At 47.7% G+C, this 26631-nt stretch overlaps 18 non-coding genes across 18 annotated transcripts; all 18 read right to left on the bottom strand.

Moving 5' to 3' along the window:
* Positions 1–735: 735 nt before the first annotated feature.
* On the bottom strand, positions 736–926 carry LOC142693146 (U2 spliceosomal RNA). Its single transcript, XR_012861517.1, has one exon. It is a non-coding gene; the product is annotated as a U2 spliceosomal RNA (small nuclear RNA).
* A 1292-nt stretch (positions 927–2218) lies between these two features.
* On the bottom strand, positions 2219–2409 carry LOC142693134 (U2 spliceosomal RNA). Its single transcript, XR_012861506.1, has one exon. It is a non-coding gene; the product is annotated as a U2 spliceosomal RNA (small nuclear RNA).
* A 1276-nt stretch (positions 2410–3685) lies between these two features.
* On the bottom strand, positions 3686–3876 carry LOC142693122 (U2 spliceosomal RNA). The gene has a single exon (XR_012861495.1). It is a non-coding gene; the product is annotated as a U2 spliceosomal RNA (small nuclear RNA).
* Positions 3877–5176: 1300 nt separating this feature from the next.
* On the bottom strand, positions 5177–5368 carry LOC142693422 (U2 spliceosomal RNA). Its single transcript, XR_012861767.1, has one exon. It is a non-coding gene; the product is annotated as a U2 spliceosomal RNA (small nuclear RNA).
* A 1216-nt stretch (positions 5369–6584) lies between these two features.
* On the bottom strand, positions 6585–6770 carry LOC142693427 (U2 spliceosomal RNA). The gene has a single exon (XR_012861771.1). It is a non-coding gene; the product is annotated as a U2 spliceosomal RNA (small nuclear RNA).
* Positions 6771–8070: 1300 nt separating this feature from the next.
* Positions 8071–8261, bottom strand: LOC142693110 (U2 spliceosomal RNA). Its single transcript, XR_012861484.1, has one exon. It is a non-coding gene; the product is annotated as a U2 spliceosomal RNA (small nuclear RNA).
* Positions 8262–9549: 1288 nt separating this feature from the next.
* Positions 9550–9740, bottom strand: LOC142693098 (U2 spliceosomal RNA). The gene has a single exon (XR_012861473.1). It is a non-coding gene; the product is annotated as a U2 spliceosomal RNA (small nuclear RNA).
* A 1276-nt stretch (positions 9741–11016) lies between these two features.
* LOC142693085 (U2 spliceosomal RNA) lies at positions 11017–11207 on the bottom strand. The gene has a single exon (XR_012861461.1). It is a non-coding gene; the product is annotated as a U2 spliceosomal RNA (small nuclear RNA).
* A 1300-nt stretch (positions 11208–12507) lies between these two features.
* LOC142693073 (U2 spliceosomal RNA) lies at positions 12508–12698 on the bottom strand. The gene has a single exon (XR_012861450.1). It is a non-coding gene; the product is annotated as a U2 spliceosomal RNA (small nuclear RNA).
* Positions 12699–13983: 1285 nt separating this feature from the next.
* LOC142693061 (U2 spliceosomal RNA) lies at positions 13984–14174 on the bottom strand. The gene has a single exon (XR_012861439.1). It is a non-coding gene; the product is annotated as a U2 spliceosomal RNA (small nuclear RNA).
* Positions 14175–15474: 1300 nt separating this feature from the next.
* Positions 15475–15665, bottom strand: LOC142693049 (U2 spliceosomal RNA). The gene has a single exon (XR_012861428.1). It is a non-coding gene; the product is annotated as a U2 spliceosomal RNA (small nuclear RNA).
* Positions 15666–16953: 1288 nt separating this feature from the next.
* Positions 16954–17144, bottom strand: LOC142693036 (U2 spliceosomal RNA). Its single transcript, XR_012861417.1, has one exon. It is a non-coding gene; the product is annotated as a U2 spliceosomal RNA (small nuclear RNA).
* Positions 17145–18426: 1282 nt separating this feature from the next.
* On the bottom strand, positions 18427–18618 carry LOC142693414 (U2 spliceosomal RNA). Its single transcript, XR_012861759.1, has one exon. It is a non-coding gene; the product is annotated as a U2 spliceosomal RNA (small nuclear RNA).
* Positions 18619–19906: 1288 nt separating this feature from the next.
* LOC142693024 (U2 spliceosomal RNA) lies at positions 19907–20097 on the bottom strand. Its single transcript, XR_012861406.1, has one exon. It is a non-coding gene; the product is annotated as a U2 spliceosomal RNA (small nuclear RNA).
* Positions 20098–21389: 1292 nt separating this feature from the next.
* Positions 21390–21580, bottom strand: LOC142693012 (U2 spliceosomal RNA). The gene has a single exon (XR_012861395.1). It is a non-coding gene; the product is annotated as a U2 spliceosomal RNA (small nuclear RNA).
* A 1296-nt stretch (positions 21581–22876) lies between these two features.
* Positions 22877–23067, bottom strand: LOC142693000 (U2 spliceosomal RNA). The gene has a single exon (XR_012861384.1). It is a non-coding gene; the product is annotated as a U2 spliceosomal RNA (small nuclear RNA).
* A 1288-nt stretch (positions 23068–24355) lies between these two features.
* On the bottom strand, positions 24356–24546 carry LOC142692988 (U2 spliceosomal RNA). Its single transcript, XR_012861373.1, has one exon. It is a non-coding gene; the product is annotated as a U2 spliceosomal RNA (small nuclear RNA).
* A 1288-nt stretch (positions 24547–25834) lies between these two features.
* LOC142692976 (U2 spliceosomal RNA) lies at positions 25835–26025 on the bottom strand. The gene has a single exon (XR_012861362.1). It is a non-coding gene; the product is annotated as a U2 spliceosomal RNA (small nuclear RNA).
* Positions 26026–26631: the final 606 nt, after the last annotated feature.

Below are 26631 nucleotides of genomic sequence, written 5' to 3'. Positions count from 1 at the left end.
TGTCTTTTTTTTGCACAGCTAGTTGCCTCCAGGAGGCCACAAGAGGGAGACAAGGGACTGCAAAATGGAAAATAGGCATCCACCAACTTTACAGACAACTTCTCCTTGCTCCTACAACCTCCATCCTTGCACAGTTTGTTATTCTTCTAGGTAACATAGTAACAAATCCAAATTGCTGCTCTCTTTGTAGGCAAGCAAGGCTTTGTTGCAACTGCAATTCTTACTTCTTCTTGAAATGTAGGGACGACAGTACATTCCATCACATCCATCTAGTGTACACAGGTAGGTCCATTGTGGCGGGCAGGCGAGCGGGCGGGCTGCTTTATTGGCTGTTTGCTGTTCCCCTACTCCACTCCACTATTTGACTGTTGTGCTGCATCAATCAATCAATCAATCAATCAATCAATCAATCAATCAATCAATCAATCAATCAATCAGTGGCTGGCTCAGGTGCAGCTCTTTAACTTACCTAAAAGGGAGGGCGGAGAGAAGACAAGGAAGGTGAATGAGGTGTTCCAATGTGAAATGCCGGAAACACAGAAACACAGACGACACACAACAAGAGGTGGCAATCTATTCATTAATTGCATTTAATCAATGAGCTCATTATCACTCATGCATTGTCCAACAGGTGTTGAAATAATGGGATTAAAAGGGGAGATCCCTTCAGAAAGACAGAAACAATAGCAAAGACAAAAAACACTTTTGGAATCTGCTTTTAGTCAACACATAAGGAAAGGGTGCACCGGTCCTGGAAATACTGCAATACCAGGTCAATGCGTGGAGTGGACAGAGCAAGCTCTATTTCCATCTCCCTGTTCTAAAAATCCATTTAATATATGGTCCCCAGATAGGGGACGTATCAGATATTAAACTGATAAGAACAGATACTACACTTGATCTTAGCCAAAAGGCCGAGAAGCGATAACCCGAACGGGCCGCGCGTTGCCCGAGCCTGCCCGATACTGCTGTTCAGCCCTTGCAGCGATTCAGCCTACTTCTAGGCAATTCCATGGGGCCCTGCAGGCTCACACACTCACAGCTACACGGGAGGTGAATAAAGGCCGGAGAGGAAGCCAGACAGGATTTGCTTCTTTTGCTTGCACCACAATGCAGTGCTGAAAGAGGAGGAATCTACATAAAAACGCCTTCCTGGCAACGCCCAAATGCCCTGCTGCCATGCAGATAAACACTGGCAGCGGCAGCAAGTGCATGCCCACAGCCACCCCTTGTTCCTTCACACCTTGTATCAGCTGTAATCCAGTCCAGTCCAGTGCTGCCTGCTGAGCAGCACTGACCAACACTGCCTGGGCCCAGGCTTTTATCTCTGAGGCCCCATTATGATGTCAGAAAGCTGGCTCTGGAATCCTGAGGGCTCCACTATGACACGTGCAAAGTTCCGTCTGAACTTTATATAAGACGGTGAGGCTCAGTCAGTCACTCAGTGTTGCCTGAGAGGGCAACACTGCAACAGCCGGCCGCCAGGCTGTCTTTTTTTTGCACAGCTAGTTGCCTCCAGGAGGCCACAAGAGGGAGACAAGGGACTGCAAAATGGAAAATAGGCATCCACCAACTTTACAGACAACTTCTCCTTGCTCCTACAACCTCCATCCTTGCACAGTTTGTTATTCTTCTAGGTAACATAGTAACAAATCCAAATTGCTGCTCTCTTTGTAGGCAAGCAAGGCTTTGTTGCAACTGCAATTCTTACTTCTTCTTGAAATGTAGGGACGACAGTACATTCCATCACATCCATCTAGTGTACACAGGTAGGTCCATTGTGGCGGGCAGGCGAGCGGGCGGGCTGCTTTATTGGCTGTTTGCTGTTCCCCTACTCCACTCCACTATTTGACTGTTGTGCTGCATCAATCAATCAATCAATCAATCAATTAATCAATCAATCAATCAATCAATCAATCAGTGGCTGGCTCAGGTGCAGCTCTTTAACTTACCTAAAAGGGAGGGCGGAGAGAAGACAAGGAAGGTGAATGAGGTGTTCCAATGTGAAATGCCGGAAACACAGAAACACAGACGACACACAACAAGAGGTGGCAATCTATTCATTAATTGCATTTAATCAATGAGCTCATTATCACTCATGCATTGTCCAACAGGTGTTGAAATAATGGGATTAAAAGGGGAGATCCCTTCAGAAAGACAGAAACAATAGCAAAGACAAAAAACACTTTTGGAATCTGCTTTTAGTCAACACATAAGGAAAGGGTGCACCGGTCCTGGAAATACTGCAATACCAGGTCAATGCGTGGAGTGGACAGAGCAAGCTCTATTTCCATCTCCCTGTTCTAAAAATCCATTTAATATATGGTCCCCAGATAGGGGACGTATCAGATATTAAACTGATAAGAACAGATACTACACTTGATCTTAGCCAAAAGGCCGAGAAGCGATAACCCGAACGGGCCGCGCGTTGCCCGAGCCTGCCCGATACTGCTGTTCAGCCCTTGCAGCGATTCAGCCTACTTCTAGGCAATTCCATGGGGCCCTGCAGGCTCACACACTCACAGCTACACGGGAGGTGAATAAAGGCCGGAGAGGAAGCCAGACAGGATTTGCTTCTTTTGCTTGCACCACAATGCAGTGCTGAAAGAGGAGGAATCTACATAAAAACGCCTTCCTGGCAACGCCCAAATGCCCTGCTGCCATGCAGATAAACACTGGCAGCGGCAGCAAGTGCATGCCCACAGCCACCCCTTGTTCCTTCACACCTTGTATCAGCTGTAATCCAGTCCAGTCCAGTGCTGCCTGCTGAGCAGCACTGACCAACACTGCCTGGGCCCAGGCTTTTATCTCTGAGGCCCCATTATGATGTCAGAAAGCTGGCTCTGGAATCCTGAGGGCTCCACTATGACACGTGCAAAGTTCCGTCTGAACTTTATATAAGACGGTGAGGCTCAGTCAGTCACTCAGTGTTGCCTGAGAGGGCAACACTGCAACAGCCGGCCGCCAGGCTGTCTTTTTTTTGCACAGCTAGTTGCCTCCAGGAGGCCACAAGAGGGAGACAAGGGACTGCAAAATGGAAAATAGGCATCCACCAACTTTACAGACAACTTCTCCTTGCTCCTACAACCTCCATCCTTGCACAGTTTGTTATTCTTCTAGGTAACATAGTAACAAATCCAAATTGCTGCTCTCTTTGTAGGCAAGCAAGGCTTTGTTGCAACTGCAATTCTTACTTCTTCTTGAAATGTAGGGACGACAGTACATTCCATCACATCCATCTAGTGTACACAGGTAGGTCCATTGTGGCGGGCAGGCGAGCGGGCGGGCTGCTTTATTGGCTGTTTGCTGTTCCCCTACTCCACTCCACTATTTGACTGTTGTGCTGCATCAATCAATCAATCAATCAATCAATCAATCAATCAATCAGTGGCTGGCTCAGGTGCAGCTCTTTAACTTACCTAAAAGGGAGGGCGGAGAGAAGACAAGGAAGGTGAATGAGGTGTTCCAATGTGAAATGCCGGAAACACAGAAACACAGACGACACACAACAAGAGGTGGCAATCTATTCATTAATTGCATTTAATCAATGAGCTCATTATCACTCATGCATTGTCCAACAGGTGTTGAAATAATGGGATTAAAAGGGGAGATCCCTTCAGAAAGACAGAAACAATAGCAAAGACAAAAAACACTTTTGGAATCTGCTTTTAGTCAACACATAAGGAAAGGGTGCACCGGTCCTGGAAATACTGCAATACCAGGTCAATGCGTGGAGTGGACAGAGCAAGCTCTATTTCCATCTCCCTGTTCTAAAAATCCATTTAATATATGGTCCCCAGATAGGGGACGTATCAGATATTAAACTGATAAGAACAGATACTACACTTGATCTTAGCCAAAAGGCCGAGAAGCGATAACCCGAACGGGCCGCGCGTTGCCCGAGCCTGCCCGATACTGCTGTTCAGCCCTTGCAGCGATTCAGCCTACTTCTAGGCAATTCCATGGGGCCCTGCAGGCTCACACACTCACAGCTACACGGGAGGTGAATAAAGGCCGGAGAGGAAGCCAGACAGGATTTGCTTCTTTTGCTTGCACCACAATGCAGTGCTGAAAGAGGAGGAATCTACATAAAAACGCCTTCCTGGCAACGCCCAAATGCCCTGCTGCCATGCAGATAAACACTGGCAGCGGCAGCAAGTGCATGCCCACAGCCACCCCTTGTTCCTTCACACCTTGTATCAGCTGTAATCCAGTCCAGTCCAGTGCTGCCTGCTGAGCAGCACTGACCAACACTGCCTGAGCCCAGGCTTTTATCTCTGAGGCCCCATTATGATGTCAGAAAGCTGGCTCTGGAATCCTGAGGGCTCCACTATGACACGTGCAAAGTTCCGTCTGAACTTTATATAAGACGGTGAGGCTCAGTCAGTCACTCAGTGTTGCCTGAGAGGGCAACACTGCAACAGCCGGCCGCCAGGCTGTCTTTTTTTTGCACAGCTAGTTGCCTCCAGGAGGCCACAAGAGGGAGACAAGGGACTGCAAAATGGAAAATAGGCATCCACCAACTTTACAGACAACTTCTCCTTGCTCCTACAACCTCCATCCTTGCACAGTTTGTTATTCTTCTAGGTAACATAGTAACAAATCCAAATTGCTGCTCTCTTTGTAGGCAAGCAAGGCTTTGTTGCAACTGCAATTCTTACTTCTTCTTGAAATGTAGGGACGACAGTACATTCCATCACATCCATCTAGTGTACACAGGTAGGTCCATTGTGGCGGGCAGGCGAGCGGGCGGGCTGCTTTATTGGCTGTTTGCTGTTCCCCTACTCCACTCCACTATTTGACTGTTGTGCTGCATCAATCAATCAATCAATCAATCAATCAATCAATCAATCAATCAATCAATCAATCAATCAATCAGTGGCTGGCTCAGGTGCAGCTCTTTAACTTACCTAAAAGGGAGGGCGGAGAGAAGACAAGGAAGGTGAATGAGGTGTTCCAATGTGAAATGCCGGAAACACAGAAACACAGACGACACACAACAAGAGGTGGCAATCTATTCATTAATTGCATTTAATCAATGAGCTCATTATCACTCATGCATTGTCCAACAGGTGTTGAAATAATGGGATTAAAAGGGGAGATCCCTTCAGAAAGACAGAAACAATAGCAAAGACAAAAAACACTTTTGGAATCTGCTTTTAGTCAACACATAAGGAAAGGGTGCACCGGTCCTGGAAATACTGCAATACCAGGTCAATATGTGGAGTGGACAGAGCAAGCTCTATTTCCATCTCCCTGTTCTAAAAAATCCATTTAATATATGGTCCCCAGATAGGGGACGTATCAGATATTAAACTGATAAGAACAGATACTACACTTGATCTTAGCCAAAAGGCCGAGAAGCGATAACCCGAACGGGCCGCGCGTTGCCCGAGCCTGCCCGATACTGCTGTTCAGCCCTTGCAGCGATTCAGCCTACTTCTAGGCAATTCCATGGGGCCCTGCAGGCTCACACACTCACAGCTACACGGGAGGTGAATAAAGGCCGGAGAGGAAGCCAGACAGGATTTGCTTCTTTTGCTTGCACCACAATGCAGTGCTGAAAGAGGAGGAATCTACATAAAAACGCCTTCCTGGCAACGCCCAAATGCCCTGCTGCCATGCAGATAAACACTGGCAGCGGCAGCAAGTGCATGCCCACAGCCACCCCTTGTTCCTTCACACCTTGTATCAGCTGTAATCCAGTCCAGTCCAGTGCTGCCTGCTGAGCAGCACTGACCAACACTGCCTGGGCCCAGGCTTTTATCTCTGAGGCCCCATTATGATGTCAGAAAGCTGGCTCTGGAATCCTGAGGGCTCCACTATGACACGTGCAAAGTTCCGTCTGAACTTTATATAAGACGGTGAGGCTCAGTCAGTCACTCAGTGTTGCCTGAGAGGGCAACACTGCAACAGCCGGCCGCCAGGCTGTCTTTTTTTTGCACAGCTAGTTGCCTCCAGGAGGCCACAAGAGGGAGACAAGGGACTGCAAAATGGAAAATAGGCATCCACCAACTTTACAGACAACTTCTCCTTGCTCCTACAACCTCCATCCTTGCACAGTTTGTTATTCTTCTAGGTAACATAGTAACAAATCCAAATTGCTGCTCTCTTTGTAGGCAAGCAAGGCTTTGTTGCAACTGCAATTCTTACTTCTTCTTGAAATGTAGGGACGACAGTACATTCCATCACATCCATCTAGTGTACACAGGTAGGTCCATTGTGGCGGGCAGGCGAGCGGGCGGGCTGCTTTATTGGCTGTTTGCTGTTCCCCTACTCCACTCCACTATTTGACTGTTGTGCTGCATCAATCAATCAATCAATCAATCAATCAATCAATCAATCAATCAATCAATCAATCAATCAATCAGTGGCTGGCTCAGGTGCAGCTCTTTAACTTACCTAAAAGGGAGGGCGGAGAGAAGACAAGGAAGGTGAATGAGGTGTTCCAATGTGAAATGCCGGAAACACAGAAACACAGACGACACACAACAAGAGGTGGCAATCTATTCATTAATTGCATTTAATCAATGAGCTCATTATCACTCATGCATTGTCCAACAGGTGTTGAAATAATGGGATTAAAAGGGGAGATCCCTTCAGAAAGACATACCAGGTCAATGCGTGGAGTGGACAGAGCAAGCTCTATTTCCATCTCCCTGTTCTAAAAATCCATTTAATATATGGTCCCCAGATAGGGGACGTATCAGATATTAAACTGATAAGAACAGATACTACACTTGATCTTAGCCAAAAGGCCGAGAAGCGATAACCCGAACGGGCCGCGCGTTGCCCGAGCCTGCCCGATACTGCTGTTCAGCCCTTGCAGCGATTCAGACTACTTTTAGGCAATTCCATGGGGCCCTGCAGGCTCACACACTCACAGCTACACGGGAGGTGAATAAAGGCCGGAGAGGAAGCCAGACAGGATTTGCTTCTTTTGCTTGCACCACAATGCAGTGCTGAAAGAGGAGGAATCTACATAAAAACGCCTTCCTGGCAACGCCCAAATGCCCTGCTGCCATGCAGATAAACACTGGCAGCGGCAGCAAGTGCATGCCCACAGCCACCCCTTGTTCCTTCACACCTTGTATCAGCTGTAATCCAGTCCAGTCCAGTGCTGCCTGCTGAGCAGCACTGACCAACACTGCCTGGGCCCAGGCTTTTATCTCTGAGGCCCCATTATGATGTCAGAAAGCTGGCTCTGGAATCCTGAGGGCTCCACTATGACACGTGCAAAGTTCCGTCTGAACTTTATATAAGACGGTGAGGCTCAGTCAGTCACTCAGTGTTGCCTGAGAGGGCAACACTGCAACAGCCGGCCGCCAGGCTGTCTTTTTTTTGCACAGCTAGTTGCCTCCAGGAGGCCACAAGAGGGAGACAAGGGACTGCAAAATGGAAAATAGGCATCCACCAACTTTACAGACAACTTCTCCTTGCTCCTACAACCTCCATCCTTGCACAGTTTGTTATTCTTCTAGGTAACATAGTAACAAATCCAAATTGCTGCTCTCTTTGTAGGCAAGCAAGGCTTTGTTGCAACTGCAATTCTTACTTCTTCTTGAAATGTAGGGACGACAGTACATTCCATCACATCCATCTAGTGTACACAGGTAGGTCCATTGTGGCGGGCAGGCGAGCGGGCGGGCTGCTTTATTGGCTGTTTGCTGTTCCCCTACTCCACTCCACTATTTGACTGTTGTGCTGCATCAATCAATCAATCAATCAATCAATCAATCAATCAATCAATCAATCAATCAATCAATCAATCAGTGGCTGGCTCAGGTGCAGCTCTTTAACTTACCTAAAAGGGAGGGCGGAGAGAAGACAAGGAAGGTGAATGAGGTGTTCCAATGTGAAATGCCGGAAACACAGAAACACAGACGACACACAACAAGAGGTGGCAATCTATTCATTAATTGCATTTAATCAATGAGCTCATTATCACTCATGCATTGTCCAACAGGTGTTGAAATAATGGGATTAAAAGGGGAGATCCCTTCAGAAAGACAGAAACAATAGCAAAGACAAAAAACACTTTTGGAATCTGCTTTTAGTCAACACATAAGGAAAGGGTGCACCGGTCCTGGAAATACTGCAATACCAGGTCAATGCGTGGAGTGGACAGAGCAAGCTCTATTTCCATCTCCCTGTTCTAAAAATCCATTTAATATATGGTCCCCAGATAGGGGACGTATCAGATATTAAACTGATAAGAACAGATACTACACTTGATCTTAGCCAAAAGGCCGAGAAGCGATAACCCGAACGGGCCGCGCGTTGCCCGAGCCTGCCCGATACTGCTGTTCAGCCCTTGCAGCGATTCAGCCTACTTCTAGGCAATTCCATGGGGCCCTGCAGGCTCACACACTCACAGCTACACGGGAGGTGAATAAAGGCCGGAGAGGAAGCCAGACAGGATTTGCTTCTTTTGCTTGCACCACAATGCAGTGCTGAAAGAGGAGGAATCTACATAAAAACGCCTTCCTGGCAACGCCCAAATGCCCTGCTGCCATGCAGATAAACACTGGCAGCGGCAGCAAGTGCATGCCCACAGCCACCCCTTGTTCCTTCACACCTTGTATCAGCTGTAATCCAGTCCAGTCCAGTGCTGCCTGCTGAGCAGCACTGACCAACACTGCCTGGGCCCAGGCTTTTATCTCTGAGGCCCCATTATGATGTCAGAAAGCTGGCTCTGGAATCCTGAGGGCTCCACTATGACACGTGCAAAGTTCCGTCTGAACTTTATATAAGACGGTGAGGCTCAGTCAGTCACTCAGTGTTGCCTGAGAGGGCAACACTGCAACAGCCGGCCGCCAGGCTGTCTTTTTTTTGCACAGCTAGTTGCCTCCAGGAGGCCACAAGAGGGAGACAAGGGACTGCAAAATGGAAAATAGGCATCCACCAACTTTACAGACAACTTCTCCTTGCTCCTACAACCTCCATCCTTGCACAGTTTGTTATTCTTCTAGGTAACATAGTAACAAATCCAAATTGCTGCTCTCTTTGTAGGCAAGCAAGGCTTTGTTGCAACTGCAATTCTTACTTCTTCTTGAAATGTAGGGACAACAGTACATTCCATCACATCCATCTAGTGTACACAGGTAGGTCCATTGTGGCGGGCAGGCGAGCGGGCGGGCTGCTTTATTGGCTGTTTGCTGTTCCCCTACTCCACTCCACTATTTGACTGTTGTGCTGCATCAATCAATCAATCAATCAATCAATCAATCAATCAATCAATCAATCAATCAGTGGCTGGCTCAGGTGCAGCTCTTTAACTTACCTAAAAGGGAGGGCGGAGAGAAGACAAGGAAGGTGAATGAGGTGTTCCAATGTGAAATGCCGGAAACACAGAAACACAGACGACACACAACAAGAGGTGGCAATCTATTCATTAATTGCATTTAATCAATGAGCTCATTATCACTCATGCATTGTCCAACAGGTGTTGAAATAATGGGATTAAAAGGGGAGATCCCTTCAGAAAGACAGAAACAATAGCAAAGACAAAAAACACTTTTGGAATCTGCTTTTAGTCAACACATAAGGAAAGGGTGCACCGGTCCTGGAAATACTGCAATACCAGGTCAATGCGTGGAGTGGACAGAGCAAGCTCTATTTCCATCTCCCTGTTCTAAAAATCCATTTAATATATGGTCCCCAGATAGGGGACGTATCAGATATTAAACTGATAAGAACAGATACTACACTTGATCTTAGCCAAAAGGCCGAGAAGCGATAACCCGAACGGGCCGCGCGTTGCCCGAGCCTGCCCGATACTGCTGTTCAGCCCTTGCAGCGATTCAGACTACTTTTAGGCAATTCCATGGGGCCCTGCAGGCTCACACACTCACAGCTACACGGGAGGTGAATAAAGGCCGGAGAGGAAGCCAGACAGGATTTGCTTCTTTTGCTTGCACCACAATGCAGTGCTGAAAGAGGAGGAATCTACATAAAAACGCCTTCCTGGCAACGCCCAAATGCCCTGCTGCCATGCAGATAAACACTGGCAGCGGCAGCAAGTGCATGCCCACAGCCACCCCTTGTTCCTTCACACCTTGTATCAGCTGTAATCCAGTCCAGTCCAGTGCTGCCTGCTGAGCAGCACTGACCAACACTGCCTGGGCCCAGGCTTTTATCTCTGAGGCCCCATTATGATGTCAGAAAGCTGGCTCTGGAATCCTGAGGGCTCCACTATGACACGTGCAAAGTTCCGTCTGAACTTTATATAAGACGGTGAGGCTCAGTCAGTCACTCAGTGTTGCCTGAGAGGGCAACACTGCAACAGCCGGCCGCCAGGCTGTCTTTTTTTTGCACAGCTAGTTGCCTCCAGGAGGCCACAAGAGGGAGACAAGGGACTGCAAAATGGAAAATAGGCATCCACCAACTTTACAGACAACTTCTCCTTGCTCCTACAACCTCCATCCTTGCACAGTTTGTTATTCTTCTAGGTAACATAGTAACAAATCCAAATTGCTGCTCTCTTTGTAGGCAAGCAAGGCTTTGTTGCAACTGCAATTCTTACTTCTTCTTGAAATGTAGGGACGACAGTACATTCCATCACATCCATCTAGTGTACACAGGTAGGTCCATTGTGGCGGGCAGGCGAGCGGGCGGGCTGCTTTATTGGCTGTTTGCTGTTCCCCTACTCCACTCCACTATTTGACTGTTGTGCTGCATCAATCAATCAATCAATCAATCAATCAATCAATCAATCAGTGGCTGGCTCAGGTGCAGCTCTTTAACTTACCTAAAAGGGAGGGCGGAGAGAAGACAAGGAAGGTGAATGAGGTGTTCCAATGTGAAATGCCGGAAACACAGAAACACAGACGACACACAACAAGAGGTGGCAATCTATTCATTAATTGCATTTAATCAATGAGCTCATTATCACTCATGCATTGTCCAACAGGTGTTGAAATAATGGGATTAAAAGGGGAGATCCCTTCAGAAAGACAGAAACAATAGCAAAGACAAAAAACACTTTTGGAATCTGCTTTTAGTCAACACATAAGGAAAGGGTGCACCGGTCCTGGAAATACTGCAATACCAGGTCAATGCGTGGAGTGGACAGAGCAAGCTCTATTTCCATCTCCCTGTTCTAAAAATCCATTTAATATATGGTCCCCAGATAGGGGACGTATCAGATATTAAACTGATAAGAACAGATACTACACTTGATCTTAGCCAAAAGGCCGAGAAGCGATAACCCGAACGGGCCGCGCGTTGCCCGAGCCTGCCCGATACTGCTGTTCAGCCCTTGCAGCGATTCAGCCTACTTCTAGGCAATTCCATGGGGCCCTGCAGGCTCACACACTCACAGCTACACGGGAGGTGAATAAAGGCCGGAGAGGAAGCCAGACAGGATTTGCTTCTTTTGCTTGCACCACAATGCAGTGCTGAAAGAGGAGGAATCTACATAAAAACGCCTTCCTGGCAACGCCCAAATGCCCTGCTGCCATGCAGATAAACACTGGCAGCGGCAGCAAGTGCATGCCCACAGCCACCCCTTGTTCCTTCACACCTTGTATCAGCTGTAATCCAGTCCAGTCCAGTGCTGCCTGCTGAGCAGCACTGACCAACACTGCCTGGGCCCAGGCTTTTATCTCTGAGGCCCCATTATGATGTCAGAAAGCTGGCTCTGGAATCCTGAGGGCTCCACTATGACACGTGCAAAGTTCCGTCTGAACTTTATATAAGACGGTGAGGCTCAGTCAGTCACTCAGTGTTGCCTGAGAGGGCAACACTGCAACAGCCGGCCGCCAGGCTGTCTTTTTTTTGCACAGCTAGTTGCCTCCAGGAGGCCACAAGAGGGAGACAAGGGACTGCAAAATGGAAAATAGGCATCCACCAACTTTACAGACAACTTCTCCTTGCTCCTACAACCTCCATCCTTGCACAGTTTGTTATTCTTCTAGGTAACATAGTAACAAATCCAAATTGCTGCTCTCTTTGTAGGCAAGCAAGGCTTTGTTGCAACTGCAATTCTTACTTCTTCTTGAAATGTAGGGACGACAGTACATTCCATCACATCCATCTAGTGTACACAGGTAGGTCCATTGTGGCGGGCAGGCGAGCGGGCGGGCTGCTTTATTGGCTGTTTGCTGTTCCCCTACTCCACTCCACTATTTGACTGTTGTGCTGCATCAATCAATCAATCAATCAATCAATCAATCAATCAATCAATCAATCAATCAATCAATCAATCAGTGGCTGGCTCAGGTGCAGCTCTTTAACTTACCTAAAAGGGAGGGCGGAGAGAAGACAAGGAAGGTGAATGAGGTGTTCCAATGTGAAATGCCGGAAACACAGAAACACAGACGACACACAACAAGAGGTGGCAATCTATTCATTAATTGCATTTAATCAATGAGCTCATTATCACTCATGCATTGTCCAACAGGTGTTGAAATAATGGGATTAAAAGGGGAGATCCCTTCAGAAAGACAGAAACAATAGCAAAGACAAAAAACACTTTTGGAATCTGCTTTTAGTCAACACATAAGGAAAGGGTGCACCGGTCCTGGAAATACTGCAATACCAGGTCAATGCGTGGAGTGGACAGAGCAAGCTCTATTTCCATCTCCCTGTTCTAAAAATCCATTTAATATATGGTCCCCAGATAGGGGACGTATCAGATATTAAACTGATAAGAACAGATACTACACTTGATCTTAGCCAAAAGGCCGAGAAGCGATAACCCAGAACGGGCCGCGCGTTGCCCGAGCCTGCCCGATACTGCTGTTCAGCCCTTGCAGCGATTCAGCCTACTTCTAGGCAATTCCATGGGGCCCTGCAGGCTCACACACTCACAGCTACACGGGAGGTGAATAAAGGCCGGAGAGGAAGCCAGACAGGATTTGCTTCTTTTGCTTGCACCACAATGCAGTGCTGAAAGAGGAGGAATCTACATAAAAACGCCTTCCTGGCAACGCCCAAATGCCCTGCTGCCATGCAGATAAACACTGGCAGCGGCAGCAAGTGCATGCCCACAGCCACCCCTTGTTCCTTCACACCTTGTATCAGCTGTAATCCAGTCCAGTCCAGTGCTGCCTGCTGAGCAGCACTGACCAACACTGCCTGGGCCCAGGCTTTTATCTCTGAGGCCCCATTATGATGTCAGAAAGCTGGCTCTGGAATCCTGAGGGCTCCACTATGACACGTGCAAAGTTCCGTCTGAACTTTATATAAGACGGTGAGGCTCAGTCAGTCACTCAGTGTTGCCTGAGAGGGCAACACTGCAACAGCCGGCCGCCAGGCTGTCTTTTTTTTGCACAGCTAGTTGCCTCCAGGAGGCCACAAGAGGGAGACAAGGGACTGCAAAATGGAAAATAGGCATCCACCAACTTTACAGACAACTTCTCCTTGCTCCTACAACCTCCATCCTTGCACAGTTTGTTATTCTTCTAGGTAACATAGTAACAAATCCAAATTGCTGCTCTCTTTGTAGGCAAGCAAGGCTTTGTTGCAACTGCAATTCTTACTTCTTCTTGAAATGTAGGGACGACAGTACATTCCATCACATCCATCTAGTGTACACAGGTAGGTCCATTGTGGCGGGCAGGCGAGCGGGCGGGCTGCTTTATTGGCTGTTTGCTGTTCCCCTACTCCACTCCACTATTTGACTGTTGTGCTGCATCAATCAATCAATCAATCAATCAATCAATCAATCAATCAATCAATCAGTGGCTGGCTCAGGTGCAGCTCTTTAACTTACCTAAAAGGGAGGGCGGAGAGAAGACAAGGAAGGTGAATGAGGTGTTCCAATGTGAAATGCCGGAAACACAGAAACACAGACGACACACAACAAGAGGTGGCAATCTATTCATTAATTGCATTTAATCAATGAGCTCATTATCACTCATGCATTGTCCAACAGGTGTTGAAATAATGGGATTAAAAGGGGAGATCCCTTCAGAAAGACAGAAACAATAGCAAAGACAAAAAACACTTTTGGAATCTGCTTTTAGTCAACACATAAGGAAAGGGTGCACCGGTCCTGGAAATACTGCAATACCAGGTCAATGCGTGGAGTGGACAGAGCAAGCTCTATTTCCATCTCCCTGTTCTAAAAATCCATTTAATATATGGTCCCCAGATAGGGGACGTATCAGATATTAAACTGATAAGAACAGATACTACACTTGATCTTAGCCAAAAGGCCGAGAAGCGATAACCCGAACGGGCCGCGCGTTGCCCGAGCCTGCCCGATACTGCTGTTCAGCCCTTGCAGCGATTCAGCCTACTTCTAGGCAATTCCATGGGGCCCTGCAGGCTCACACACTCACAGCTACACGGGAGGTGAATAAAGGCCGGAGAGGAAGCCAGACAGGATTTGCTTCTTTTGCTTGCACCACAATGCAGTGCTGAAAGAGGAGGAATCTACATAAAAACGCCTTCCTGGCAACGCCCAAATGCCCTGCTGCCATGCAGATAAACACTGGCAGCGGCAGCAAGTGCATGCCCACAGCCACCCCTTGTTCCTTCACACCTTGTATCAGCTGTAATCCAGTCCAGTCCAGTGCTGCCTGCTGAGCAGCACTGACCAACACTGCCTGGGCCCAGGCTTTTATCTCTGAGGCCCCATTATGATGTCAGAAAGCTGGCTCTGGAATCCTGAGGGCTCCACTATGACACGTGCAAAGTTCCGTCTGAACTTTATATAAGACGGTGAGGCTCAGTCAGTCACTCAGTGTTGCCTGAGAGGGCAACACTGCAACAGCCGGCCGCCAGGCTGTCTTTTTTTTGCACAGCTAGTTGCCTCCAGGAGGCCACAAGAGGGAGACAAGGGACTGCAAAATGGAAAATAGGCATCCACCAACTTTACAGACAACTTCTCCTTGCTCCTACAACCTCCATCCTTGCACAGTTTGTTATTCTTCTAGGTAACATAGTAACAAATCCAAATTGCTGCTCTCTTTGTAGGCAAGCAAGGCTTTGTTGCAACTGCAATTCTTACTTCTTCTTGAAATGTAGGGACGACAGTACATTCCATCACATCCATCTAGTGTACACAGGTAGGTCCATTGTGGCGGGCAGGCGAGCGGGCGGGCTGCTTTATTGGCTGTTTGCTGTTCCCCTACTCCACTCCACTATTTGACTGTTGTGCTGCATCAATCAATCAATCAATCAATCAATCAATCAATCAATCAATCAATCAATCAATCAATCAATCAGTGGCTGGCTCAGGTGCAGCTCTTTAACTTACCTAAAAGGGAGGGCGGAGAGAAGACAAGGAAGGTGAATGAGGTGTTCCAATGTGAAATGCCGGAAACACAGAAACACAGACGACACACAACAAGAGGTGGCAATCTATTCATTAATTGCATTTAATCAATGAGCTCATTATCACTCATGCATTGTCCAACAGGTGTTGAAATAATGGGATTAAAAGGGGAGATCCCTTCAGAAAGACAGAAACAATAGCAAAGACAAAAAACACTTTTGGAATCTGCTTTTAGTCAACACATAAGGAAAGGGTGCACCGGTCCTGGAAATACTGCAATACCAGGTCAATGCGTGGAGTGGACAGAGCAAGCTCTATTTCCATCTCCCTGTTCTAAAAATCCATTTAATATATGGTCCCCAGATAGGGGACGTATCAGATATTAAACTGATAAGAACAGATACTACACTTGATCTTAGCCAAAAGGCCGAGAAGCGATAACCCGAACGGGCCGCGCGTTGCCCGAGCCTGCCCGATACTGCTGTTCAGCCCTTGCAGCGATTCAGCCTACTTCTAGGCAATTCCATGGGGCCCTGCAGGCTCACACACTCACAGCTACACGGGAGGTGAATAAAGGCCGGAGAGGAAGCCAGACAGGATTTGCTTCTTTTGCTTGCACCACAATGCAGTGCTGAAAGAGGAGGAATCTACATAAAAACGCCTTCCTGGCAACGCCCAAATGCCCTGCTGCCATGCAGATAAACACTGGCAGCGGCAGCAAGTGCATGCCCACAGCCACCCCTTGTTCCTTCACACCTTGTATCAGCTGTAATCCAGTCCAGTCCAGTGCTGCCTGCTGAGCAGCACTGACCAACACTGCCTGGGCCCAGGCTTTTATCTCTGAGGCCCCATTATGATGTCAGAAAGCTGGCTCTGGAATCCTGAGGGCTCCACTATGACACGTGCAAAGTTCCGTCTGAACTTTATATAAGACGGTGAGGCTCAGTCAGTCACTCAGTGTTGCCTGAGAGGGCAACACTGCAACAGCCGGCCGCCAGGCTGTCTTTTTTTTGCACAGCTAGTTGCCTCCAGGAGGCCACAAGAGGGAGACAAGGGACTGCAAAATGGAAAATAGGCATCCACCAACTTTACAGACAACTTCTCCTTGCTCCTACAACCTCCATCCTTGCACAGTTTGTTATTCTTCTAGGTAACATAGTAACAAATCCAAATTGCTGCTCTCTTTGTAGGCAAGCAAGGCTTTGTTGCAACTGCAATTCTTACTTCTTCTTGAAATGTAGGGACGACAGTACATTCCATCACATCCATCTAGTGTACACAGGTAGGTCCATTGTGGCGGGCAGGCGAGCGGGCGGGCTGCTTTATTGGCTGTTTGCTGTTCCCCTACTCCACTCCACTATTTGACTGTTGTGCTGCATCAATCAATCAATCAATCAATCAATCAATCAATCAATCAATCAATCAATCAGTGGCTGGCTCAGGTGCAGCTCTTTAACTTACCTAAAAGGGAGGGCGGAGAGAAGACAAGGAAGGTGAATGAGGTGTTCCAATGTGAAATGCCGGAAACACAGAAACACAGACGACACACAACAAGAGGTGGCAATCTATTCATTAATTGCATTTAATCAATGAGCTCATTATCACTCATGCATTGTCCAACAGGTGTTGAAATAATGGGATTAAAAGGGGAGATCCCTTCAGAAAGACAGAAACAATAGCAAAGACAAAAAACACTTTTGGAATCTGCTTTTAGTCAACACATAAGGAAAGGGTGCACCGGTCCTGGAAATACTGCAATACCAGGTCAATGCGTGGAGTGGACAGAGCAAGCTCTATTTCCATCTCCCTGTTCTAAAAATCCATTTAATATATGGTCCCCAGATAGGGGACGTATCAGATATTAAACTGATAAGAACAGATACTACACTTGATCTTAGCCAAAAGGCCGAGAAGCGATAACCCGAACGGGCCGCGCGTTGCCCGAGCCTGCCCGATACTGCTGTTCAGCCCTTGCAGCGATTCAGCCTACTTCTAGGCAATTCCATGGGGCCCTGCAGGCTCACACACTCACAGCTACACGGGAGGTGAATAAAGGCCGGAGAGGAAGCCAGACAGGATTTGCTTCTTTTGCTTGCACACCACAATGCAGTGCTGAAAGAGGAGGAATCTACATAAAAACGCCTTCCTGGCAACGCCCAAATGCCCTGCTGCCATGCAGATAAACACTGGCAGCGGCAGCAAGTGCATGCCCACAGCCACCCCTTGTTCCTTCACACCTTGTATCAGCTGTAATCCAGTCCAGTCCAGTGCTGCCTGCTGAGCAGCACTGACCAACACTGCCTGGGCCCAGGCTTTTATCTCTGAGGCCCCATTATGATGTCAGAAAGCTGGCTCTGGAATCCTGAGGGCTCCACTATGACACGTGCAAAGTTCCGTCTGAACTTTATATAAGACGGTGAGGCTCAGTCAGTCACTCAGTGTTGCCTGAGAGGGCAACACTGCAACAGCCGGCCGCCAGGCTGTCTTTTTTTTGCACAGCTAGTTGCCTCCAGGAGGCCACAAGAGGGAGACAAGGGACTGCAAAATGGAAAATAGGCATCCACCAACTTTACAGACAACTTCTCCTTGCTCCTACAACCTCCATCCTTGCACAGTTTGTTATTCTTCTAGGTAACATAGTAACAAATCCAAATTGCTGCTCTCTTTGTAGGCAAGCAAGGCTTTGTTGCAACTGCAATTCTTACTTCTTCTTGAAATGTAGGGACGACAGTACATTCCATCACATCCATCTAGTGTACACAGGTAGGTCCATTGTGGCGGGCAGGCGAGCGGGCGGGCTGCTTTATTGGCTGTTTGCTGTTCCCCTACTCCACTCCACTATTTGACTGTTGTGCTGCATCAATCAATCAATCAATCAATCAATCAATCAATCAATCAATCAGTGGCTGGCTCAGGTGCAGCTCTTTAACTTACCTAAAAGGGAGGGCGGAGAGAAGACAAGGAAGGTGAATGAGGTGTTCCAATGTGAAATGCCGGAAACACAGAAACACAGACGACACACAACAAGAGGTGGCAATCTATTCATTAATTGCATTTAATCAATGAGCTCATTATCACTCATGCATTGTCCAACAGGTGTTGAAATAATGGGATTAAAAGGGGAGATCCCTTCAGAAAGACAGAAACAATAGCAAAGACAAAAAACACTTTTGGAATCTGCTTTTAGTCAACACATAAGGAAAGGGTGCACCGGTCCTGGAAATACTGCAATACCAGGTCAATGCGTGGAGTGGACAGAGCAAGCTCTATTTCCATCTCCCTGTTCTAAAAATCCATTTAATATATGGTCCCCAGATAAGGGGACGTATCAGATATTAAACTGATAAGAACAGATACTACACTTGATCTTAGCCAAAAGGCCGAGAAGCGATAACCCGAACGGGCCGCGCGTTGCCCGAGCCTGCCCGATACTGCTGTTCAGCCCTTGCAGCGATTCAGCCTACTTCTAGGCAATTCCATGGGGCCCTGCAGGCTCACACACTCACAGCTACACGGGAGGTGAATAAAGGCCGGAGAGGAAGCCAGACAGGATTTGCTTCTTTTGCTTGCACCACAATGCAGTGCTGAAAGAGGAGGAATCTACATAAAAACGCCTTCCTGGCAACGCCCAAATGCCCTGCTGCCATGCAGATAAACACTGGCAGCGGCAGCAAGTGCATGCCCACAGCCACCCCTTGTTCCTTCACACCTTGTATCAGCTGTAATCCAGTCCAGTCCAGTGCTGCCTGCTGAGCAGCACTGACCAACACTGCCTGGGCCCAGGCTTTTATCTCTGAGGCCCCATTATGATGTCAGAAAGCTGGCTCTGGAATCCTGAGGGCTCCACTATGACACGTGCAAAGTTCCGTCTGAACTTTATATAAGACGGTGAGGCTCAGTCAGTCACTCAGTGTTGCCTGAGAGGGCAACACTGCAACAGCCGGCCGCCAGGCTGTCTTTTTTTTGCACAGCTAGTTGCCTCCAGGAGGCCACAAGAGGGAGACAAGGGACTGCAAAATGGAAAATAGGCATCCACCAACTTTACAGACAACTTCTCCTTGCTCCTACAACCTCCATCCTTGCACAGTTTGTTATTCTTCTAGGTAACATAGTAACAAATCCAAATTGCTGCTCTCTTTGTAGGCAAGCAAGGCTTTGTTGCAACTGCAATTCTTACTTCTTCTTGAAATGTAGGGACGACAGTACATTCCATCACATCCATCTAGTGTACACAGGTAGGTCCATTGTGGCGGGCAGGCGAGCGGGCGGGCTGCTTTATTGGCTGTTTGCTGTTCCCCTACTCCACTCCACTATTTGACTGTTGTGCTGCATCAATCAATCAATCAATCAATCAATCAATCAATCAATCAATCAATCAATCAGTGGCTGGCTCAGGTGCAGCTCTTTAACTTACCTAAAAGGGAGGGCGGAGAGAAGACAAGGAAGGTGAATGAGGTGTTCCAATGTGAAATGCCGGAAACACAGAAACACAGACGACACACAACAAGAGGTGGCAATCTATTCATTAATTGCATTTAATCAATGAGCTCATTATCACTCATGCATTGTCCAACAGGTGTTGAAATAATGGGATTAAAAGGGGAGATCCCTTCAGAAAGACAGAAACAATAGCAAAGACAAAAAACACTTTTGGAATCTGCTTTTAGTCAACACATAAGGAAAGGGTGCACCGGTCCTGGAAATACTGCAATACCAGGTCAATGCGTGGAGTGGACAGAGCAAGCTCTATTTCCATCTCCCTGTTCTAAAAATCCATTTAATATATGGTCCCCAGATAGGGGACGTATCAGATATTAAACTGATAAGAACAGATACTACACTTGATCTTAGCCAAAAGGCCGAGAAGCGATAACCCGAACGGGCCGCGCGTTGCCCGAGCCTGCCCGATACTGCTGTTCAGCCCTTGCAGCGATTCAGCCTACTTCTAGGCAATTCCATGGGGCCCTGCAGGCTCACACACTCACAGCTACACGGGAGGTGAATAAAGGCCGGAGAGGAAGCCAGACAGGATTTGCTTCTTTTGCTTGCACCACAATGCAGTGCTGAAAGAGGAGGAATCTACATAAAAACGCCTTCCTGGCAACGCCCAAATGCCCTGCTGCCATGCAGATAAACACTGGCAGCGGCAGCAAGTGCATGCCCACAGCCACCCCTTGTTCCTTCACACCTTGTATCAGCTGTAATCCAGTCCAGTCCAGTGCTGCCTGCTGAGCAGCACTGACCAACACTGCCTGGGCCCAGGCTTTTATCTCTGAGGCCCCATTATGATGTCAGAAAGCTGGCTCTGGAATCCTGAGGGCTCCACTATGACACGTGCAAAGTTCCGTCTGAACTTTATATAAGACGGTGAGGCTCAGTCAGTCACTCAGTGTTGCCTGAGAGGGCAACACTGCAACAGCCGGCCGCCAGGCTGTCTTTTTTTTGCACAGCTAGTTGCCTCCAGGAGGCCACAAGAGGGAGACAAGGGACTGCAAAATGGAAAATAGGCATCCACCAACTTTACAGACAACTTCTCCTTGCTCCTACAACCTCCATCCTTGCACAGTTTGTTATTCTTCTAGGTAACATAGTAACAAATCCAAATTGCTGCTCTCTTTGTAGGCAAGCAAGGCTTTGTTGCAACTGCAATTCTTACTTCTTCTTGAAATGTAGGGACGACAGTACATTCCATCACATCCATCTAGTGTACACAGGTAGGTCCATTGTGGCGGGCAGGCGAGCGGGCGGGCTGCTTTATTGGCTGTTTGCTGTTCCCCTACTCCACTCCACTATTTGACTGTTGTGCTGCATCAATCAATCAATCAATCAATCAATCAATCAATCAATCAATCAATCAATCAATCAGTGGCTGGCTCAGGTGCAGCTCTTTAACTTACCTAAAAGGGAGGGCGGAGAGAAGACAAGGAAGGTGAATGAGGTGTTCCAATGTGAAATGCCGGAAACACAGAAACACAGACGACACACAACAAGAGGTGGCAATCTATTCATTAATTGCATTTAATCAATGAGCTCATTATCACTCATGCATTGTCCAACAGGTGTTGAAATAATGGGATTAAAAGGGGAGATCCCTTCAGAAAGACAGAAACAATAGCAAAGACAAAAAACACTTTTGGAATCTGCTTTTAGTCAACACATAAGGAAAGGGTGCACCGGTCCTGGAAATACTGCAATACCAGGTCAATGCGTGGAGTGGACAGAGCAAGCTCTATTTCCATCTCCCTGTTCTAAAAATCCATTTAATATATGGTCCCCAGATAGGGGACGTATCAGATATTAAACTGATAAGAACAGATACTACACTTGATCTTAGCCAAAAGGCCGAGAAGCGATAACCCGAACGGGCCGCGCGTTGCCCGAGCCTGCCCGATACTGCTGTTCAGCCCTTGCAGCGATTCAGCCTACTTCTAGGCAATTCCATGGGGCCCTGCAGGCTCACACACTCACAGCTACACGGGAGGTGAATAAAGGCCGGAGAGGAAGCCAGACAGGATTTGCTTCTTTTGCTTGCACCACAATGCAGTGCTGAAAGAGGAGGAATCTACATAAAAACGCCTTCCTGGCAACGCCCAAATGCCCTGCTGCCATGCAGATAAACACTGGCAGTGGCAGCAAGTGCATGCCCACAGCCACCCCTTGTTCCTTCACACCTTGTATCAGCTGTAATCCAGTCCAGTCCAGTGCTGCCTGCTGAGCAGCACTGACCAACACTGCCTGGGCCCAGGCTTTTATCTCTGAGGCCCCATTATGATGTCAGAAAGCTGGCTCTGGAATCCTGAGGGCTCCACTATGACACGTGCAAAGTTCCGTCTGAACTTTATATAAGACGGTGAGGCTCAGTCAGTCACTCAGTGTTGCCTGAGAGGGCAACACTGCAACAGCCGGCCGCCAGGCTGTCTTTTTTTTGCACAGCTAGTTGCCTCCAGGAGGCCACAAGAGGGAGACAAGGGACTGCAAAATGGAAAATAGGCATCCACCAACTTTACAGACAACTTCTCCTTGCTCCTACAACCTCCATCCTTGCACAGTTTGTTATTCTTCTAGGTAACATAGTAACAAATCCAAATTGCTGCTCTCTTTGTAGGCAAGCAAGGCTTTGTTGCAACTGCAATTCTTACTTCTTCTTGAAATGTAGGGACGACAGTACATTCCATCACATCCATCTAGTGTACACAGGTAGGTCCATTGTGGCGGGCAGGCGAGCGGGCGGGCTGCTTTATTGGCTGTTTGCTGTTCCCCTACTCCACTCCACTATTTGACTGTTGTGCTGCATCAATCAATCAATCAATCAATCAATCAATCAATCAATCAATCAATCAAGCAATCAATCAGTGGCTGGCTCAGGTGCAGCTCTTTAACTTACCTAAAAGGGAGGGCGGAGAGAAGACAAGGAAGGTGAATGAGGTGTTCCAATGTGAAATGCCAGAAACACAGAAACACAGACGACACACAACAAGAGGTGGCAATCTATTCATTAATTGCATTTAATCAATGAGCTCATTATCACTCATGCATTGTCCAACAGGTGTTGAAATAATGGGATTAAAAGGGGAGATCCCTTCAGAAAGACAGAAACAATAGCAAAGACAAAAAACACTTTTGGAATCTGCTTTTAGTCAACACATAAGGAAAGGGTGCACCGGTCCTGGAAATACTGCAATACCAGGTCAATGCGTGGAGTGGACAGAGCAAGCTCTATTTCCATCTCCCTGTTCTAAAAATCCATTTAATATATGGTCCCCAGATAGGGGACGTATCAGATATTAAACTGATAAGAACAGATACTACACTTGATCTTAGCCAAAAGGCCGAGAAGCGATAACCCGAACGGGCCGCGCGTTGCCCGAGCCTGCCCGATACTGCTGTTCAGCCCTTGCAGCGATTCAGCCTACTTCTAGGCAATTCCATGGGGCCCTGCAGGCTCACACACTCACAGCTACACGGGAGGTGAATAAAGGCCGGAGAGGAAGCCAGACAGGATTTGCTTCTTTTGCTTGCACCACAATGCAGTGCTGAAAGAGGAGGAATCTACATAAAAACGCCTTCCTGGCAACGCCCAAATGCCCTGCTGCCATGCAGATAAACACTGGCAGCGGCAGCAAGTGCATGCCCACAGCCACCCCTTGTTCCTTCACACCTTGTATCAGCTGTAATCCAGTCCAGTCCAGTGCTGCCTGCTGAGCAGCACTGACCAACACTGCCTGGGCCCAGGCTTTTATCTCTGAGGCCCCATTATGATGTCAGAAAGCTGGCTCTGGAATCCTGAGGGCTCCACTATGACACGTGCAAAGTTCCGTCTGAACTTTATATAAGACGGTGAGGCTCAGTCAGTCACTCAGTGTTGCCTGAGAGGGCAACACTGCAACAGCCGGCCGCCAGGCTGTCTTTTTTTTGCACAGCTAGTTGCCTCCAGGAGGCCACAAGAGGGAGACAAGGGACTGCAAAATGGAAAATAGGCATCCACCAACTTTACAGACAACTTCTCCTTGCTCCTACAACCTCCATCCTTGCACAGTTTGTTATTCTTCTAGGTAACATAGTAACAAATCCAAATTGCTGCTCTCTTTGTAGGCAAGCAAGGCTTTGTTGCAACTGCAATTCTTACTTCTTCTTGAAATGTAGGGACGACAGTACATTCCATCACATCCATCTAGTGTACACAGGTAGGTCCATTGTGGCGGGCAGGCGAGCGGGCGGGCTGCTTTATTGGCTGTTTGCTGTTCCCCTACTCCACTCCACTATTTGACTGTTGTGCTGCATCAATCAATCAATCAATCAATCAATCAATCAATCAATCAATCAATCAATCAGTGGCTGGCTCAGGTGCAGCTCTTTAACTTACCTAAAAGGGAGGGCGGAGAGAAGACAAGGAAGGTGAATGAGGTGTTCCAATGTGAAATGCCGGAAACACAGAAACACAGACGACACACAACAAGAGGTGGCAATCTATTCATTAATTGCATTTAATCAATGAGCTCATTATCACTCATGCATTGTCCAACAGGTGTTGAAATAATGGGATTAAAAGGGGAGATCCCTTCAGAAAGACAGAAACAATAGCAAAGACAAAAAACACTTTTGGAATCTGCTTTTAGTCAACACATAAGGAAAGGGTGCACCGGTCCTGGAAATACTGCAATACCAGGTCAATGCGTGGAGTGGACAGAGCAAGCTCTATTTCCATCTCCCTGTTCTAAAAATCCATTTAATATATGGTCCCCAGATAGGGGACGTATCAGATATTAAACTGATAAGAACAGATACTACACTTGATCTTAGCCAAAAGGCCGAGAAGCGATAACCCGAACGGGCCGCGCGTTGCCCGAGCCTGCCCGATACTGCTGTTCAGCCCTTGCAGCGATTCAGCCTACTTCTAGGCAATTCCATGGGGCCCTGCAGGCTCACACACTCACAGCTACACGGGAGGTGAATAAAGGCCGGAGAGGAAGCCAGACAGGATTTGCTTCTTTTGCTTGCACCACAATGCAGTGCTGAAAGAGGAGGAATCTACATAAAAATGCCTTCCTGGCAACGCCCAAATGCCCTGCTGCCATGCAGATAAACACTGGCAGCGGCAGCAAGTGCATGCCCACAGCCACCCCTTGTTCCTTCACACCTTGTATCAGCTGTAATCCAGTCCAGTCCAGTGCTGCCTGCTGAGCAGCACTGACCAACACTGCCTGGGCCCAGGCTTTTATCTCTGAGGCCCCATTATGATGTCAGAAAGCTGGCTCTGGAATCCTGAGGGCTCCACTATGACACGTGCAAAGTTCCGTCTGAACTTTATATAAGACGGTGAGGCTCAGTCAGTCACTCAGTGTTGCCTGAGAGGGCAACACTGCAACAGCCGGCCGCCAGGCTGTCTTTTTTTTGCACAGCTAGTTGCCTCCAGGAGGCCACAAGAGGGAGACAAGGGACTGCAAAATGGAAAATAGGCATCCACCAACTTTACAGACAACTTCTCCTTGCTCCTACAACCTCCATCCTTGCACAGTTTGTTATTCTTCTAGGTAACATAGTAACAAATCCAAATTGCTGCTCTCTTTGTAGGCAAGCAAGGCTTTGTTGCAACTGCAATTCTTACTTCTTCTTGAAATGTAGGGACGACAGTACATTCCATCACATCCATCTAGTGTACACAGGTAGGTCCATTGTGGCGGGCAGGCGAGCGGGCGGGCTGCTTTATTGGCTGTTTGCTGTTCCCCTACTCCACTCCACTATTTGACTGTTGTGCTGCATCAATCAATCAATCAATCAATCAATCAATCAATCAATCAATCAATCAATCAGTGGCTGGCTCAGGTGCAGCTCTTTAACTTACCTAAAAGGGAGGGCGGAGAGAAGACAAGGAAGGTGAATGAGGTGTTCCAATGTGAAATGCCGGAAACACAGAAACACAGACGACACACAACAAAAGGTGGCAATCTATTCATTAATTGCATTTAATCAATGAGCTCATTATCACTCATGCATTGTCCAACAGGTGTTGAAATAATGGGATTAAAAGGGGAGATCCCTTCAGAAAGACAGAAACAATAGCAAAGATAAAAAACACTTTTGGAATCTGCTTTTAGTCAACACATAAGGAAAGGGTGCACCGGTCCTGGAAATACTGCAATACCAGGTCAATGCGTGGAGTGGACAGAGCAAGCTCTATTTCCATCTCCCTGTTCTAAAAATCCATTTAATATATGGTCCCCAGATAGGGGACGTATCAGATATTAAACTGATAAGAACAGATACTACACTTGATCTTAGCCAAAAGGCCGAGAAGCGATAACCCGAACGGGCCGCGCGTTGCCCGAGCCTGCCCGATACTGCTGTTCAGCCCTTGCAGCGATTCAGCCTACTTCTAGGCAATTCCATGGGGCCCTGCAGGCTCACACACTCACAGCTACACGGGAGGTGAATAAAGGCCGGAGAGGAAGCCAGACAGGATTTGCTTCTTTTGCTTGCACCACAATGCAGTGCTGAAAGAGGAGGAATCTACATAAAAACGCCTTCCTGGCAACGCCCAAATGCCCTGCTGCCATGCAGATAAACACTGGCAGCGGCAGCAAGTGCATGCCCACAGCCACCCCTTGTTCCTTCACACCTTGTATCAGCTGTAATCCAGTCCAGTCCAGTGCTGCCTGCTGAGCAGCACTGACCAACACTGCCTGGGCCCAGGCTTTTATCTCTGAGGCCCCATTATGGTGTCAGAAAGCTGGCTCTGGAATCCTGAGGGCTCCACTATGACACGTGCAAAGTTCCGTCTGAACTTTATATAAGACGGTGAGGCTCAGTCAGTCACTCAGTGTTGCCTGAGAGGGCAACACTGCAACAGCCGGCCGCCAGGCTGTCTTTTTTTTGCACAGCTAGTTGCCTCCAGGAGGCCACAAGAG

The sequence above is a fragment of the Rhinoderma darwinii genome (genome assembly GCF_050947455.1).
Source record: "Rhinoderma darwinii isolate aRhiDar2 chromosome 5 unlocalized genomic scaffold, aRhiDar2.hap1 SUPER_5_unloc_42, whole genome shotgun sequence".
Taxonomy (NCBI): domain Eukaryota; kingdom Metazoa; phylum Chordata; class Amphibia; order Anura; family Rhinodermatidae; genus Rhinoderma; species Rhinoderma darwinii.
This window is presented reverse-complemented; position numbering and strand designations above follow the sequence as displayed.